The 17843-nt window shown below is 31.9% G+C and overlaps 1 long non-coding RNA gene across 1 annotated transcript in view; it reads left to right on the top strand.

Moving 5' to 3' along the window:
- Nucleotides 1-17843, top strand: part of LOC106681524 (uncharacterized) — a 35707-nt gene that overhangs the window by 15923 nt on the left and 1941 nt on the right. Inside the window, exon 2 of the long non-coding RNA XR_001343261.2 lies at nt 13313-13408. This is a non-coding gene — a long non-coding RNA (uncharacterized lncRNA). The remainder of the gene's footprint in view (nt 1-13312; nt 13409-17843) is intronic.

Here is a 17843-nt window from a genome sequence, read left to right as displayed (position 1 = left end):
ATAAATACTGAATTATTTGCTTTAATTTAATATTTCTAGTTTATATGTATTCATTTTTTTATCTATTACATTATAAAATAATTAAAAATAAAAAATATTTCGCAACATTCGGTAACATTTCGATCTATTGTGTTAGTAATTTTTTAGACTTATTTATTTTATTATTTCTATAATATTACATATACAATATTTAGTATATCTATGATATTGGTATAAATATGCAAATATTTGATTGAATCTCAACTCGATTCAATCTTTAAGAGTATAATAAGCCTTTCGAATTTTATTGTTTTTAGTTATTAAGCAAGTCATATGTCAATTTAAATTTTAAATAAAAGAAAACATAACTATAATTCATATCATATTTAGTAATTCATCGAAATTTGATTTGAATAAAAGTTTCTCATTTAACTCAATTTTCTTAAAAATTATTAAGTCGGATTAAGTATCACAGTATTTATTCCTGAACTGACTCATTTAGCAAAATAATTTTATAGACTTCTTTAAAAAAAAAAAAATTCATGAAATATTTGTACAGTTTCGTGAGTGGAAGAAGACATTTTTCTGATTTTTTGAATCGAAAAGCTCAATGCTTTTCAGCCGGTGATTAATGCTGAGAAGGTACCACACCGCGTAGGTTGCCACGAGGCGGGATTCGCTCACGTTAGCTCAGCGACCAAAAGCCAGGAAGGAACTTTAAAAGGGCCAATCACCTCGAGATAGGAAGCGAGCAGAACGAGATAAGGAAGGGCTGACCCAGAGGGCCCAAGACTGCCCTAGATCAAGGAGGCCAACCTGTTGTGTAATATCGGGGAAGCTGGGACCTCGGAGGTCAACGAACTCCTCGCAGCGCGCTCTTGCCGCCCGGACCCCAACTAGTCCAATCTCCAAGCTCTTCTTCAACCTTTCTTCTTCAGCTCTTCATATCGCCGCGGAAGTGGATCCGTCGGAGGATAATGACGGAGTATCTGAAGAACTGTCACTGGGGGGTCGACGACTTCCATCGCCAAGAAATATTTGGCAGCCCGCGGGTAAACTCTCTTCGTTATAGATTCCGAGCATCGACCTCTCTCGTAGCCAGGGGCTCTCATATCGCTATGTATCATATCATAACAATATGAGCTATGGTATCATGTATTATTATTGTATCATATCATATAATAATAAAGGGTACTGTAATGTGATGCACAAACCACGATTACGTTAACAATATAACCTGAAAATTTGGCTAGTTTTAGCTAAAACAAAAAGAAATTATAACAAACCAATTTTCATGCTTAAAAACCTTTTTTTGTATTTATCTGACTGGTGAAACAAATCCGCTCTTAATCGTTAACGAAGGATCTTATGCACTGAAACTGAAAATATATTTATTTGTTCAAATGTAAAACTTTTTTATCTACTCCTTAAAATGTTGTTAGAATCTTTTTGAAAAAGAAGCTTTTTCTCTCTATTAGCTCTAGAAGCTCTTAAATCTCTATGTGAAATAAATTTTGTGCTTTTTAACTTAGAATTAATATTACTGATTAAATCCACAATATTGTGACAAATTAAAATTTTAGAAGGGAGACATTGAATACAAGATTCGTTGAAATATATAAGTTTAACTTTTTTCTTTTTTTATTATGACCTACAGGCAGAAAAGAAAAAAAATAATAATTTTATATACGGTTAAAACGTGAAGCGCTGCAATCGCCTTATGGACTGCAAAAATCACATTGACATTGGTAGATATGATCATATCATAATGTGCTCATGAAAATATATTAATAACAACGTATTACACGTGTATGAGATTTTTTTTATTAATTTTTAACAGAGAAACCTCTGTTTTTTTTATTCGATTAATTTTTTTCTTGTTAATTTTATGATTGGAATTTAAATTTATGGCTGAATTCTTTATTAAATAATTTTATCATAAATGCACGAATTTTTTTTTTTAAATATTCGAATGTATAAAAGAAGGACAGATAAAAATAGCCCGACACCAAACCGGTTTCTGTAGGCCTTAGAAGAATTTCCATCAATTAAATTTTCTTGTCTGTATTTTGTTTTGTCATTTGCTAAATAAAATTAAAAGGGGCGATACGGAGTGCCGAATATGGTACCTCCAGATACGTTTACTTGACGTCAGACATTTCATATAGTTGGGAAGCAGGAGTGAAGGGAGGTCGCAGAGGTTACAACCTTTAGCTGTGAAGACATCCTTTGATGGCCTCGTCCCCTCTCTACTGTACATTATTCCTTCTTAATTTTACACAAAGTCTCAAAGTATTAAGTAAAGTACAGGTTCCATTGTGACTGTGGTTAGTGATAGTATCCAATACCGAGGTGTAAACTATTAAATTCTTTGTCGTACTTTCAGGATTTGCTTGATAGTAGTGTGCGTGACAGTTAGCTGTCACGCCTTGTCAGTTGTAGATTATAACCTTATAACACAAATCTTACATGTACATTATATACTTTTATGTTATAAATATCTATTGATATCTCACTAAAGCCTGTTGAACAGATTCTCTATTTAGGACTTTATAGTAACAAAAAGACTTACTCGGAATTCTCATACTGGTCTAAAACGACAAGAAATTGCTCTTAGATGCCGATTAAACACCAATTTGACAAACGCTCTAAACTTCCCATTCTCTCGTATCCAATTCTTACAATCAAAATTCCTTTTTATGTCACAAATAAACTCATTCCTAAAGACCTTAACATCCCATTCGTAGCAGATTTGGCCCGAAACAGATATACTTCCTTTCATTCCAAAATCATTACCCACCCAAAGGAGGTATCCGAAAAGAAGATGACTTCAAGATCTTCTAATTAAAATTAATGATTGATCGTTTATTTTACAATAAATAAAAAAGAAATGTCGACACATCAAAGGTAAAAGCTACATTTCTCTGAATTTTGAAAAATAAACAACTAAAAAAAGTAATAAGTTTATTAGTTAAATTGCTTCATACAAAGTGGTTCGATTATATATTGCGAAAGATATCGAGTTAAAGTAGGTTATCGATTAATCGAAGGTGAATTAATATCGAATGAAGCAACACCCGTTCATAAAGCTGTGTGTGTATATAAATCCAGTACATTCCCCCCGCGAAGAGAGGTACAGTCTGAACATATACAGAGGCAGCTATTGGCATCTCCTCGAAGCGACATCTATAGACAAAGGGGCCACTTGTCCTGGGCCCGGAGTGTACAGCTATTAGCCGGAGTTAATGTTATTAATGAGGCAAGTTTAGTATTAACATCTTTGGTGGCCCCCCATTGTGCCGGCCCAACAAAGGGCCCCCTTGACAAAGGGCCTGTTTCCTAGAACTGATCCGGATCAACTTGCTCACACTTGACCTGTGTCTTCGATGATCACTTGATACATTTGTGTCTCTTCTGATATATATCAGGATTATGTCTTGTGCAAACATTACCGAGAAACGGGGGTAAGCGTGTCGAACTGTATTGAAAAAGGATGTGTTCTATCCTTTAGGAAGAAAAAAAAGAGTCTGAATTTTCTTTTATTTATGTCCGAAATAATTACATTATATTGAAAATACACTCTACCAGGAAATTACTCAGGATCAAAATTAGGTGGGGTCAAACCATAGACTATCAGGTTTTGAAATTTCAGCACGGGAAAGGGAAATGAAACCAACATTTTAAGAAAACTATATATGATTATAGCAGTACTTTATTAGTTATTAAAATTATTTGCTTGAAAATTTTTTTTAATTTTTTCACTTCTGGGAGAGGGGCAGCCTCCCCCATACTCTACTCTACAATAGATCTAGAAACTAAATATAAATTATAGTCAAATAGATGCATTAAGCCAGAACAATTGTTTATTGATATATATCAATATTTCTGCCATCCTGACCATCAAAGACAATCTTCATTTTAATTTGACAACATCCCTTTAATCATTAAAAAAGAACGATATAATCAACTAATATATATTTGTCATCTATTTCATCTGATATTGATTCTTTTATAAACAATAGGGAGAGGCGAGGTTTAGTTGTTAGTCGCTGTGATATTAATTCCAATGAACCAGAATTCGAATCCGGCTGTGACAGATAATTATACCGTTACTGTAGCCGTGAGTCAACCCTGTGGATTTGGGAGCTTTCCGGGGTCCACTTAGCCCCTGAAATTAGGTATCCTTAATTAAGTATAAGTGTGGTTAGTTGAAGAAAAGATATAATATAATTATTTTTATTTAATTAAAAATTTTGTTATACTTTCATTATTTAACCTCTGTTAGACTCATTCCCTATCAAAAGTGGCTGAAAATTGTTGCTTTTTTAAATTTTATTTATATTCCAAATAATTATGTTTTATTGAAAATATTCTCTAAAATATATTTTTTATTTTTCCATAAAAATCAATTATATCATTTCTTGTCCGATCAATGATTTCAATCAACTGTTTATAAAATGAGGCTATAACTGATATTTTTTATACGAAATCTGGGACAAAAGAGAACCGCATTCCGTAAAAGGAATCAGGATTATTAAGGAGAGAATTTCTTTAGCATTTTTCCTGCAAAATTGACGAAGGTGAGGTACTAGGCTCCACCCCTCCAAGCAGGAAAGCAAATATTTTTTTTCAAGTGGTTCGCATTGAATTTAACAAAGATGGAAATGTTCAAATACTTGATTCTGAATTGATCGTTAATAAATAAAACTCAACCTGAAGCACGCTTCAAGGTATTTCCCATATTATTTAAATTTGATTTATTACATTTAAATTTTTTTTACATTCTTAGCAATAAACTTAAATCCGGATATTGTCTATTGGTGTTTTGTCCTTGTCAATGTCTAATTCCTTATGTCCGGTCTTCTATAAATGGATGTAGGAATTATTAAATGTTAGTCACTATAGCCTGTCGAACAGATTCGGTACTTAGGACTCCACCTTGACAAGAGACTTACTTGGAATCCCCGTACAAGACTGAAACGACAAGAACTTACTCGTAGATTTCGATTGCTACACCTACTTAACAAACTCTCTAAATTTCCCATTTACTACAAAAAAAAAACGCTTATACACTATGATAATCAGACCTTACATACATATGATATTTACGTTTTGGGGTCCACCTAACCATCCTCTTGTATCCAATCCTCACAATCCTGAATCCATGATTTATTATTGCACCTCATTCGTTACAGGCCAGAAATAGATTACCTTCTTGCATTCGAAAATTTTTATCCTCTCAAACCCATTAGTTCTTAATCTATCATCCTCAATAACCTCTGATAATCCTCCGAGGCGTCCGAAAAGAAGATTGCCAAAGGATTTTCTAATTTAAAGCAATGAATAGTTCCTTCAGTCGTTTTGAAATATATATGTTTTGATGACGCAAAAAACACTGCTTTTAGATCACCATAGTATTTTCCTTCCTTTCATAACATATATCAAACCTCCTATTAATGTTAACATTCAAGCCTCATAATAGTATTAAAATGATTCTGGTACATAAATAAAAAAAAAAAAGTGTTCCAAAATTAAAATTAATAAAAATAAAACTTACTTAAACACCTTTAAATATTTATTTTCTCTTTGATTTTAAGATAAACATCTTCGTTTCGGAATAATTAGGTCACCAAAATATCGTATGCGAACCTCTAAATACTCGTGACGGTCCTATATGCCCTGAAATCCTGTCTGTTGAATGTTACGACAAAAAGGAACACGAAGAAAAATTATCATGAACACGAAGATGGTTCAATTTACTGCCTAGAGTACGGCATTTGAATATATAAGATCTAAAATGGATGCAGAAAGCGTACAAGTCTACATCTTACATAACGTATCAATAAATGTATTGATATGTTTATATATTTTTTTAAATAATTTATTTATTGTTATTTACAACTTTATACACATATATACAAGTAAATTTGCTGTAGGTGACACAGTGACATGATACAAACATGTGGAGAATCTACCCACTGATAGAACTCCACAATAACATTTCTAGAGCAGAAGATTTCGAGGCCATCTTTTTTTCAGACGCCTAGGAGGATTATTAGTTAATGAAGGAGTAGGCAGGTTAGAAACAAATGGATTTGGGTGGTTGAGAAGTTTATTATGGAAGGAACGGTATGGAACATTGAGGTCCTGATGGATGACTTGATTTGTGACAAAGTAAGGAGCATTAAGGATTTTGTACTGTAAGGATTGGATTCGGGAGGAATTAGATCTATGGGAGACTGGGTTTATTTTTTTAAATTTCATATTAATAGTATATTCTTCTTTACGACGTTTCGGACTGCCTGTCCATCTTCAGGCATTTTCTCTAAAATTAGTTATATAGTGTTATTTATCATTAATTTTTTTCATGTGTGTAATTTATTAATTGTATTAAAAAATAGCCAAAATTAACTTTTTCACTTTTTTAAGCTTATATTATTATTTTACATCGAGATAGATGTTTATTCTCGATTTTTACCATGAGTGGAGTGTTTTTTAAGACCTGAGTGTGGGATAGTGTTCACAATACCTCACCGTTAAATGAGGGCACGCACGCCGGCACTTGTCCCTTTATTTGGGACCTTAAAAAAAGAATATTTTAACTTTTTGACAGCCGTCCTTTTTACTCTTTTATGTTTTTTTCACCGCTCCTGAAAGCTATTGTGATATTGTGATAGGTAACTTGGCAAATGACACATCGAGAAGCAAATTCCAAGAGTGTTCGTTGAACAGTGCCCTTGAGTGTTTGTTTTTTGCATAGAGGTGGGGGATATTTTTTTAAAGCGTTTAAGGCCCTTGAGAAAAATCCTGTATTGAGTACGGTCAGTTTTGACTCTTACTCCGCATCTGACGAAAAGTCTCGTAGGATCAGGCCACTCTATATTTCGGGACCTTCTTCTTCCTTAAAGAAGCCGGCACTTCTTTTTACCGCACCTCCTTTACAATTTTTTAACTTTTTTACCAGTTCCGGGACCAGTTGTAAAGCAATAAAACTATGACCTGGACTCAAATGTAGAATATCCTAAAAAGGTGAACTTTTTTCATGAGAAGAATGTTTCAATATTGGGTCTCGCGGGCTGATATGTCATATGTGATATATGAATAGGCTAAAACATTCAACTTTTTTTAAAATTATTCAATAAATTTAAAAATTATTAATTTATATATAGTTTCAAGACTGAAACGACAAGAAACTGATTTAGATTGCAACAACACTATGATATTATACACACAATTATACACTATGATAATTAGACCAATTTGGACATATGGAATTGAGCTCTGGGGCTCTACTAAACCATCTAACTCCTCCCGCATCCAATCCTTACAATCCAAAATCCTACGTAAAATCCTTGATGCTCCTTATTACGTTACAAATAAACTCATCCACAAAGTCCTTAACATCCCATTCGTTCCAGATTTGGCCCAAAACAGATATGCGTCTTTACCCATACTAACCTATTAGTTTTTAATCTCTCATCCTTAACAATCCCTTATAATCCTCCGATGCGTCTGAAAAGGAGATGGCCACGGGACCTTCTGATTTAAATTAATGCTTGAAGTATCACCAACGAGTAGATTTTCAAGTGGTTCGTTTACACTCCACACAATCACATATTGTATTTATTTTTTATGCAGTTGTAAATTACATTTTATTACTTGACTTTTAGAGTTTTGATATTGACATTAACATCTGACCATAATACATTTGCAATATAACGTGCATCATACTACAATGAATTTTATCATTTTTTTTTTTTACAGAAAATGTAATAATTAAAAATTGATTGTTAATCGTTTGTAACTTTATGAGAGCCCAAAATGTCGAACTATAATAAATAACAAATTATAGTGTGTAAATGAATTGTAATTTTTAAATTAAAAAGTTTAATTTAGAGAATTAAATTAAAATTAAAGAAAAATTCTCATAAAATTATGTATTTCTTAATATAACAAAACGTAATCATAGAATACTTTCATATAATTTCATTATGATTTTATTATTTTTCATGTTATTTGTTAGTATTTAAAATCGATACAAAATTTAATATTAACAGTAATAATAATAATAATAATAATATTTACTCTAGGACTAGTTCCTTTAGAATAATATTACATGTATCTCTACAAGAGGTGTCTAATCAAAAGTATGATTTAAAATAAAAAAGTAAACAAAACACTGTAAGGTGTAACTAAAATAATAAATTGGAAAAGATAAAAAAAATAAATAAACCACAATAGTTAACAGAATATGTAAAAAAAAAAAATAAACTGTTAAGACAAATCCATACATCAAAACCTAACTTCTAATGATATTAATGAATAAGAATCAAAAACAGATTAACTATAAATAATTAATAAGAAAAACAATTTGTTTATTTAGATATTTATGGTAGAAAATAATTTAAATTATAATAAATAAATAACAAAGCAAAAAAATATTTATCAGATTCAGAAAACACATTTCTTTTTCTATTTTTACCAGTGACCTAATTCAATAGAAATTCTAATCATAGAAAAGACATTAAAATTACAAAACATTTATATTGTATATTTTGGGCAAAAAAAAAAAAAAAAAATGCAAGTTTTTTAGCATATAGAATATGGACAATTGATATTCTTGCAACGGTAAGGATGTGGTTGTTTATTGCGCACAGGATATGATGTAATTGAACAATTCTTCCTTGGGAATGAACGACCAGTTTGTCAAGGACCTTTAGTTTCTGTTTATTATTTATTTCTCGTGTCCGACATTTTTTGATTTGTCATAGATTAATTCATTAATTAATCATGGATTAAGATGGAAATCTGTGTAGATATCGCGAGCGTTGCGGGTCGGATATCCACGCACCCGGAAACAGCTGTCAGCGAGAACGGATTTTGGACAAGGCCTGGTCCTTGGGTTCCAAGGTCACTGCACCCTAAGCGCTCCGTATTCTATATCGATGTCTTCTCAGCTATCGATGTATCGAATCATTTTTCTTCTTACGATCTTCTTAATATTATTCTTTAACGGAATAACGAGTAGAAACATTAATTCAAATTAAAAAAAAAATATTTCGCCAGAGTCAAACATTCTTCAAATATATTTTTAGTCAGGAAACATCAAATTTTTTTTTAAATTTATTGTTCGAATAATAATTTCATTTAGATCAACCGTAGATCATCAGCTAATCTAATTAGCTTATAAAGTTATTTGTTGTCTGTTTCGAACACAATAAATAAATAAGAAATTATGAAAGAAAAAAAATACTAAATTTATGATTATTTAAAATACATTTTGTCGCTTAAGCCGATAATAAAACTTAAAAAAAAAAAAGCTTCACTCTAAAGACGTCTTAAAATAATTCCTCATGTCAAAATAAATTATATAGGTATCCTACTTAATATTTTTTTTTTTTATAATAAATCAAAAAACGGTACTACTGTACTAAACCGGATTCGAACTTGGTCCCCGGAAGTAAGTAGCACAGTGCCGTATTCACTGAGCTACTCGCTCCCAATATAAATCTTTACTTATTTCACATTGTAATACTACCCCCAGTTTTTTATTTTGTAAAATCATTAGGAATTTTAAAGTTTAATCCTTCCATGATAACCACCCAAATCCACTTGTTTCTAACCTGGCTACTCCTTCATTACCTAATAATCCATCTAGGCGTCTGAAAAGACGATGGCCTCGAGATTTTCTCCTCTAGAAATGTTATTAGAGTTTTATCAACGTTATATCTCACTTACAGCTAATTTACTTGTATATATTTTTATACAGTTGTAAATAGCAATAAATAAATTTTAAAAAGTTTCAGGGCCGTTTACTCAAATTATATTTTCAAAACTTTTTACGTTACTCTTGACTGCTTGGGTTTGGGGAATATGTATTCCAGTTTACAATGATTAAAATTAAAGTAATTTTTCGGACATAAGAGAATTAAACATGTGTAAGTGTAGTGTGTACACTTGTGAAGGCTTGCAGGAGAACATTTCAGCTACCTCTCTCGCCTCTAATCATTTCTTATTTTCTTCCTAAAAACAAGAATGTAAATTGCCCGAATAAAATCCCGTCGAATAAATTTGAAACAGTAACTGACCAGACGTCCTTGGCAGAGCAATGGGCTTCGCGAGGGAAACATATGGTCTGCCTTAAGTAGTCCTTTATTTATCGATAGCAACATAAATCAGGAATCGATTCTTTATCCAAAGTGCTAATGTTTTTATTTAGGCATTGAGATATAGGAACCGAAGCAATAAGTATCTGGCAGTTATTGACATTAGGCGGGAACACAACCTTTCTACTCGATTTTTTTTTTTAGTTTGTTTATTGAGTTCAGGATTTGAAATTTATTACTGTCTGAGAATATCGAAAACACTTTATTCGATCCTCTCATATTATCATGGAGAATTCATTTCATTTAGATGGAGCCTTGAGCGTTTGCGGCTATTGTACCTACGCTCAGCCTCCACTGGCTTCCATTACCAACAAAGCTCTCGGAACAGTTAGCATATCCTGAAATACTCATTTTTCCTTCAAGAGAGAGCCACCTTTTTTTGTGTATTTTCTATACATTGTGTCAGGGACTGTGGTTACTTTCTGACAGCTCTTTGTGACAGTCTATTGAGGGACCACAATAGAAAAAGAAACCTCAGTCTATGGTAACATTTTTGCAACACGTCTATTTTTAAAAAAATAAAACGAAACTTTTTTTTGTTTATTGATTTTCTATAAGTTGGACTATCATTAATTATACTGATATACTCCCATTTATGTCTTTATCATCCACAATGATTTAGACTTCACACCAACTTAATTTATAAACTTTAAATAATTAATAAAATTAAAGTTAAATAAAATCATAATCATTTTGAATTTAATACATTTTTTTTTGTATGGTTAAATGATTGTAGTAGATTCGGACTCTTAGATTCAGATTACTATAAACACCTAATCGAAAAACGTATCCATTTGCTACAAAAAGCTCTTTATACACTATATTTGCACATACGGAGCTTTGAGGCTTCACCAAACCATCTTCATTCAAAGTACCTCCCGTATCTAATCCTTACAATAAAAAAATCTTTGATGCTCTTAATTACGTCCAAAATAAACTCATCCATAAATACTTCAAGATCGTCAACATTCTCTGATAATTTTCCGAGGCGTCTGAAAAGAAGATGGCTACGAAATCTTCTAATTTAAAACAATCATTGTAGTTCGACCATTGGTTCCTTCCAAAGAATATCGTGGTTATTCCAAAGCTTACTATATCGCGGAGTGCCTGTCGATGATTTCAATAAATAGATAAAAAAAAATTATTCTATTCTAAATAGATTTAATAGGCCACGAGTCAATAACTCATTGATGATCGAAAGCCCGCCGTTTTCGCACTCCAGCCGATATTTTCCCCGCCAAAACGATCTAGGGCAGGATGTTGTAATGTCAAGGGCGACATCGGAATCCGTCCTCTTCTTTTTTTCCTTTTTCGTTTATTATTTTTCCTCTTCTTGGGCTACTTCGTTCGTTCTTTTTATACTATTCTCGGATTCTTCATTATCACTCAACGTGCTTCATATAAATACTTCCAGTAATCTCAATAAAATTAAACTGAATTCCGAACCAACGCCTTAACGAAGTCGATCTTTTATCGATTACCCTGACCTTTGCTTCGATACCAGGAAGTTCCCATGCCACGAAAAACCTTCAGAATGGCACAAACGGCAATTAGAAGCGTTTCGCAAAGAATGCAGCGGAGCATAAATAAAAACACAAGCCGAGCGTATGATGTCCTTGCCAGGAGCATAACGATATAAGTGAGGAGCTATATAGGAGGCAGTGGGTTGCCGGAGCGACAAAAAAGAAAGCTGCCCCACTTAAACATTATCGGTGAAACAAAACCCCTCGCGGCCGGTGTTCTATTTCAGCCGATTAGGGTGTCAAGTGGCGCCCTCTATTGCTTCACTTTAACATATCAATGGACCTGTTGTATTACAGTCTCGACATATATAACATGTAATACAATGTATAATACGATACTCTGCTTACTACCTGCCCATTGTATGTCAGATCTGATTAACGGATATAACCTTACTAAACATATGCACTGCACATATATAGCTAAAAAAAGGTCATGTGTTCTGAAGTGCATTAGAAGTGCATTTATTTAGTCTTCAGAATATTTTTTAGTCCATTAGTCTAAAAGAGGCCACTTTAATAAGTAAGTTTTTGTTTGGAAGATCTAATTAATATTTAAATATATGTAGATATTAGACTACGGTTCATGTGATCAACTCGTTGATGTGAGATGTGCTGAGTATTTGTATTATCGTTTATATTCCATACAACAGACACATCATCTGATAAGGCTTCCATCTTTTCCTAAAATAGTAAACCCTGCATATGAAGAATTTATTTTAAGATTTAATGCACATTCCTTGCCAAAAATGTTTATCTGTCAGTATATAATAATAATTTAAAAAAAAAATTAAACAGTATTGATCCTAATAAATTATTTTAAAAAACATTTAAAGAAATCCAATTAATTTTTTTGACTTTTAATTATTCCCATTTATCAGTGTTAGATAAGTTGACTATATTTATAATATAGTATAATAATAAATAAATCGTATAATTAAAAAGAATCGAAATTGTACAGCTACAACCCATGATGACCAACGGTTATGTAAGGAGCTGGTTTGGTCAGACTAGCTGGTTTACGCACTTAATGAGGTTAAGTTGAACCCACTTTTTCAAATTGTTCCCAAAAGAATATTTTCATATTATATTACGAATCCACCAAGTACAATCAAAAGCTGTTCATCATCGACTGTGGTATTAATATTTAATTATGATTAATTTCATTCAGGTTATTTAAACTTTATAATAAACAGCTTATGATTGTATTTTATATTATATTATATATTCAGTATGTTTTGCACTATTCATATAACTGAATTATATTTTATATAAATTCGAATTTTCTAATCGATCGAGAATACGAGAACTGGCAGCGCCGCCTGGTGGTATTAAGATGTCCCTTTCACTTTCGGAGGAGAAGATTCGCTGAACTTTCGAAACTGTAACCTAAATATTTGGATAATTTGCATTGGGTTGCATCAGAAGTGCACCTGCCGGCACCTCACGGACTGTGTAACTGCATCGCGTGACATTGTCGCGGTGCAATTTCTTGCATGTGTCTTTTAGCTCTGACTGTTTTTGTGTTTAAAGCTTTAATTTACCTTTACAATCGTAGATGTTTTATTATTTATTGTCGATACTATAGAAAATCCCGTTTATTTATGTGTTATTATATAATAATTATTTTTATTTTTTCTTGTTTAGGTTGCACAAATGGAAGAGACTTCAGAAACGGTGCAAGACCCCCAGATCGCCTGGGACCCACCACTCCTTATCAAACCTTCTGCCATCAGGACAAATGTAAGCATACATTTATATATATTACTTCTACATATTTTTAATTCTTACTAAATCAGCTCCTTGCACAACCGTTGCTATAGTAATAGTACTTCATGTATAGTTCAAACAATTACATAATTAATGAAATACATAATATATAAAATGCATAACATATAAATAAATATTTTTTCATGAATGCCTTATACTTAACAACACAATTAAATAGTTTTCGATTAAACCTGATTTAAAAACAATTTTTTGTGTTAGATAAATTTTTTATTGAGGAGGGCTTTTTAGGTTATGTACCTCATAGAAAGCTTTAGCTACTTACGGTACTTAATCCTAAATACCATAATAAAAAACTTAAGTTTACCTAATTGATTTTATGACAATTTACTCGTAGCGTTTTGAAATGGCAAATACACTTTAACCTAAACTATAACACATGTTGTAGGGCTCAGCTACCCACCAGGTAGCGTGTGTGTTACATAAGCTTCCGACAACGTCCTAACACCCGGCAAGGACTTAGCATGATAAACTATCTAATTAGCATTTGCTAAGAAATCCATCTCTGTGCTCGCCGACAGAGGTCGCCCCCGCCTCATGAACTGGTTCTACTATTCACATTAAGTTGGTACCGTATCCTTCATCTATTCATAAAGACTGACTCACCTCCCTCATCATCTCATCTGATGGGCTCCGTTATGTTCTGGTCGTGTTTACCATCTTCAACTCCTGACGCAATGGATGACCTTCCGCAGACGTCGGGTAACTGCAATGGGCGACCGCTAGCCGCTTTCCTTTTTGAAAGTGAATTATCTCCGCGATGGCCTTGTCGGCCTATCGGTGCACTTTATAACTGAGGAAAGGAAAAATCCGAAGCGGAAAATTTCTAAAATTAGGTTCGATACGAGATAAATCAAGTTTTATTTTCAATGGATATCTTAAAAAATATATATACTAACAAATATTCAATACAACCTGAAAATCCTTAAATTTAAAAACCCGTATGTCAATTGTCTTCCCTCTTATTTTGGTAACTGTAGTCTTCGAAATAAGGGACTCTCGAATGAACTTAAAGGGAAATTAAAATGTCTTTTGAACTTATTTCTGGGATACCCTGATGCACGCATATCTCTGACTTTTATACAGATCTAAAATGGCTACATCTCTTTTTCTACGATTTTCCCAATAATTCCTGTATTTATGGGCTATTATTAAAATAAGAAATCGATCTTTGAAATCGATAAATCTATTATTTTATAATTGCTTGAAAATAAATGTATCACCGTATCCTGACCTGGAAGACTCCAATGGGTCTATTGAGAGGAAGACTCACAAAGATACGAGAGGATTTATGAATGAATAAGTTCTCAATGGAACTGTACGTACTTGCTCTTCGGCCTCGGGTTTTAGTGGGTCAGGGTCCTAAGGGTGATATTAACTTATTAATATATATATATAGCATAGGTTCATATCTATCTATATACTATCTTCCGCAAAATAAACTAGGAAAGCTTGATAAGTCCCATCTAATCCTGGATGAGACCCATTTAAACCTCGATAAATCCCATCTAAACCTGGATAAGTCCCATCTAAACTCGTGTTTTTGCTACGGTTTTGATTTCTTCATTGTAATTTATTATGTAAAAACACTGTACATTTTTCGTATTAATATTTCTTTAGTGAAACTTCTAGTAATGGTACATATATATTACAAAAGTATTATAATAATATTTGGTTTTGTCTCTTATATTTCGAAAAGCAATATATATAACTTTCTGAGACATTAAAATGTTTTAATTTTTTCAATATTAATTAAATCTAATTCTAAATTCCTATTCATTTAGGATGCTGACACATTTTTTACAACACTGTTTAATTCTAAGAGCTCTCAGCTTTAATATTGGGACTCACTTTGAATATATTATCTCCTCTATTGTTTTCCGTTAATTATATGACAATGGCAAAATAATTGTATGTAAATTTGTTTTTATAGTTTACTGTCATATGACAGTTTACCTTTCATGAATGAGACTTCAGTGAATAAATGTTCGTGTTATACATTTCGATTTCTTTAATAATATTCTCATTAGAATCGTAATAATGTGTAATGAATATAATTATGTATTCATTATAATAACGAGGAGTATTTTATTTATTATGAATTGTACGCTGTCTAAGTCTCTGTAAAGGTCATGATGTAGAAATTTATACTAGACCAACGGTTGTGCAAGGAGTTGATTTGCCAGAATCGCCAGAGGGCGATCATCAGATTTTTTTCCACTTTATAAGGCTGGGTGAACCCCGGAGGTTAGATAAATAATTATCACAACCCGATTCGAACCTTATATATGTATTATCGTTGTTACAATTATTGTACAGAAGTAGTAGAAACCTAATGACACATTATTATTTATTTTTTATTATCATTAAATATCATAATTTATTGCTCAGGACTGTAATACTTTAAATGATTTATGAAAATTACTTAAAATATTACAATAAAGGATTATTGCTATAAATTTGAATATATTGGGGATATTTAAAAATAATTTTTTTGAATACAATAGGTGCAGAATAAATTCAGTTTCCAACTCCTCCGTATACTCAAAATACAATTTCGGTGAAATAAGTTATTTTTTGAGCTGTTGCTAAAAAAATTAAAGACACCTATTTCTCTCTTTCCTTCAATTATTCAATTAAGCTTAGCCGAATCTCGATGTTTTAGGAATCGATATTTTATATTAGCACTGAATGTTTTATCTTTCTAATTATATTTATTTTTTTTTAATTTTGAATATATACTTTTTCTAAAATGGTTTTAATGAAGCTATAAGTACAAGTGTATACTTGGCCGAAATAAAGGTTATTAATCTACAACTACCGAAACCTTGAGAGTCGATAATAAATCGATACTACACAACAAGGGCACTATTGGCGAACCCATTATCCCCAAGGGCGAGAGATATGTCCATTCATCACAGCAAGAATCCTTAATATCGGAATTCATTGCAACAGTGTGTTAATAAATAATTCATTCCGTGATCGAAGTTAGCAATAGGAAAAAGAAATAAATAACTAAGAAAATAAAGAAATAAATCGAATAATCGATTCTTTACTACGAACTACCTGGATATCGTAGTCTCCAAGGGTATCGATTGTGAGTTCCATTAATAAATCTAAAAAAGAAAATGTTTATTTATAACCGTTCTTGCGTCATATTTTATTATACCCCAGTTTTCCTGCTTCTACTGTAATATTTTAAACTTTTATTCCTATAAAATTCCTGATGTTAAAACTGCAACCTTTCAATATTGACTAATTCGATCAATTAGGAAATGTTAAAAAAAAAAAAAACATATCGCTCTCCTAAATGATCATTATAGGTTATTAAAGTTAAGAAATAAGAAATGAACATTTCGAAAAAGATGAGAAACGAGTTTTTCGTCCAATTGACGATTAATATGCAGTTATGAGAAACATATTAGAAATCGAAAGACCTTATGTGTTTAATGCAATGAAGGGAGAAGCAATATTTTATAAGTACCTTTTCCTCTGAATCTGTTTGTTACGAAAATAAATACATGAGATATTAAAGAATATTCAGTGTTAAGGCACTCTACTACTAACTCCAAGGGCTTCGGTTCGAATCCGGCTATGGCAGATTATTATTTTCTGTTACACTGAGTCAAACCTGTGGGTTCTGTAGTCCTCCTAAGGTCCACCCAGCCTCTTAATGTTCTTGAAAACATTAACTCCTTGTATAATAGTTGTAGGCAGTGTTTCCTTATAAAGTACTAAATCCATGACACTTGATGAGTGGTAGGGGTAAACATTATTGTTACAGAATATTAGATATTTTTGTGAAAAATTCCTCCCTATCCATATCTCTATTCCATATATATTTTTCATCAACGTTTTGGGCTTTTTTCCCAATCTTTGTCGTGGGCCTTTCTCAGGATCAACAATCAGTAGTAGAATTGCCCTTTTAATTTTTGTTCATGGTTATTTTATTAAAATATTTTATAATAATTCAATATCACTTTCAACTCTTGTAGATAAAAAAATACTTATGAAATAAAAAACATTTTAATGGGTAGGACTTAAAAAAAATCTATAAATATCAATTAAAAGAAAAAGTCCTTTTAATTTGCAAAAAGAAGTTATAAGATATTATAGGAAAAAAGATATATATGTATAATAACTTTTATATAACAGTAGTATGTAGGACATGCGGAATGACTTACACACAACATATTACTGTCAAGGCGCGTTTTCACTAACTGGCACTTGTCTTTACTCATATTATAAATATATATAAGACTTTGATTGATAAAAAAAAATTATAAATTTTTTGGAGGGTTATCTGTTTACAATCCAAACAAACAGCCCTGATGAAAACCTACAACGTACTTCAAAACGTCGGGAGAAAATAGTTATTTCTATTTTTCTT

This window comes from Halyomorpha halys, unplaced genomic scaffold (genome assembly GCF_000696795.3).
Source record: "Halyomorpha halys isolate HHAL.00 unplaced genomic scaffold, Hhal_1.1 Scaffold344.1, whole genome shotgun sequence".
Taxonomy (NCBI): domain Eukaryota; kingdom Metazoa; phylum Arthropoda; class Insecta; order Hemiptera; family Pentatomidae; genus Halyomorpha; species Halyomorpha halys.
The sequence above is the reverse complement of the archived record's forward strand: the minus strand, read 5'-3'. Positions and strand labels throughout refer to the sequence as shown.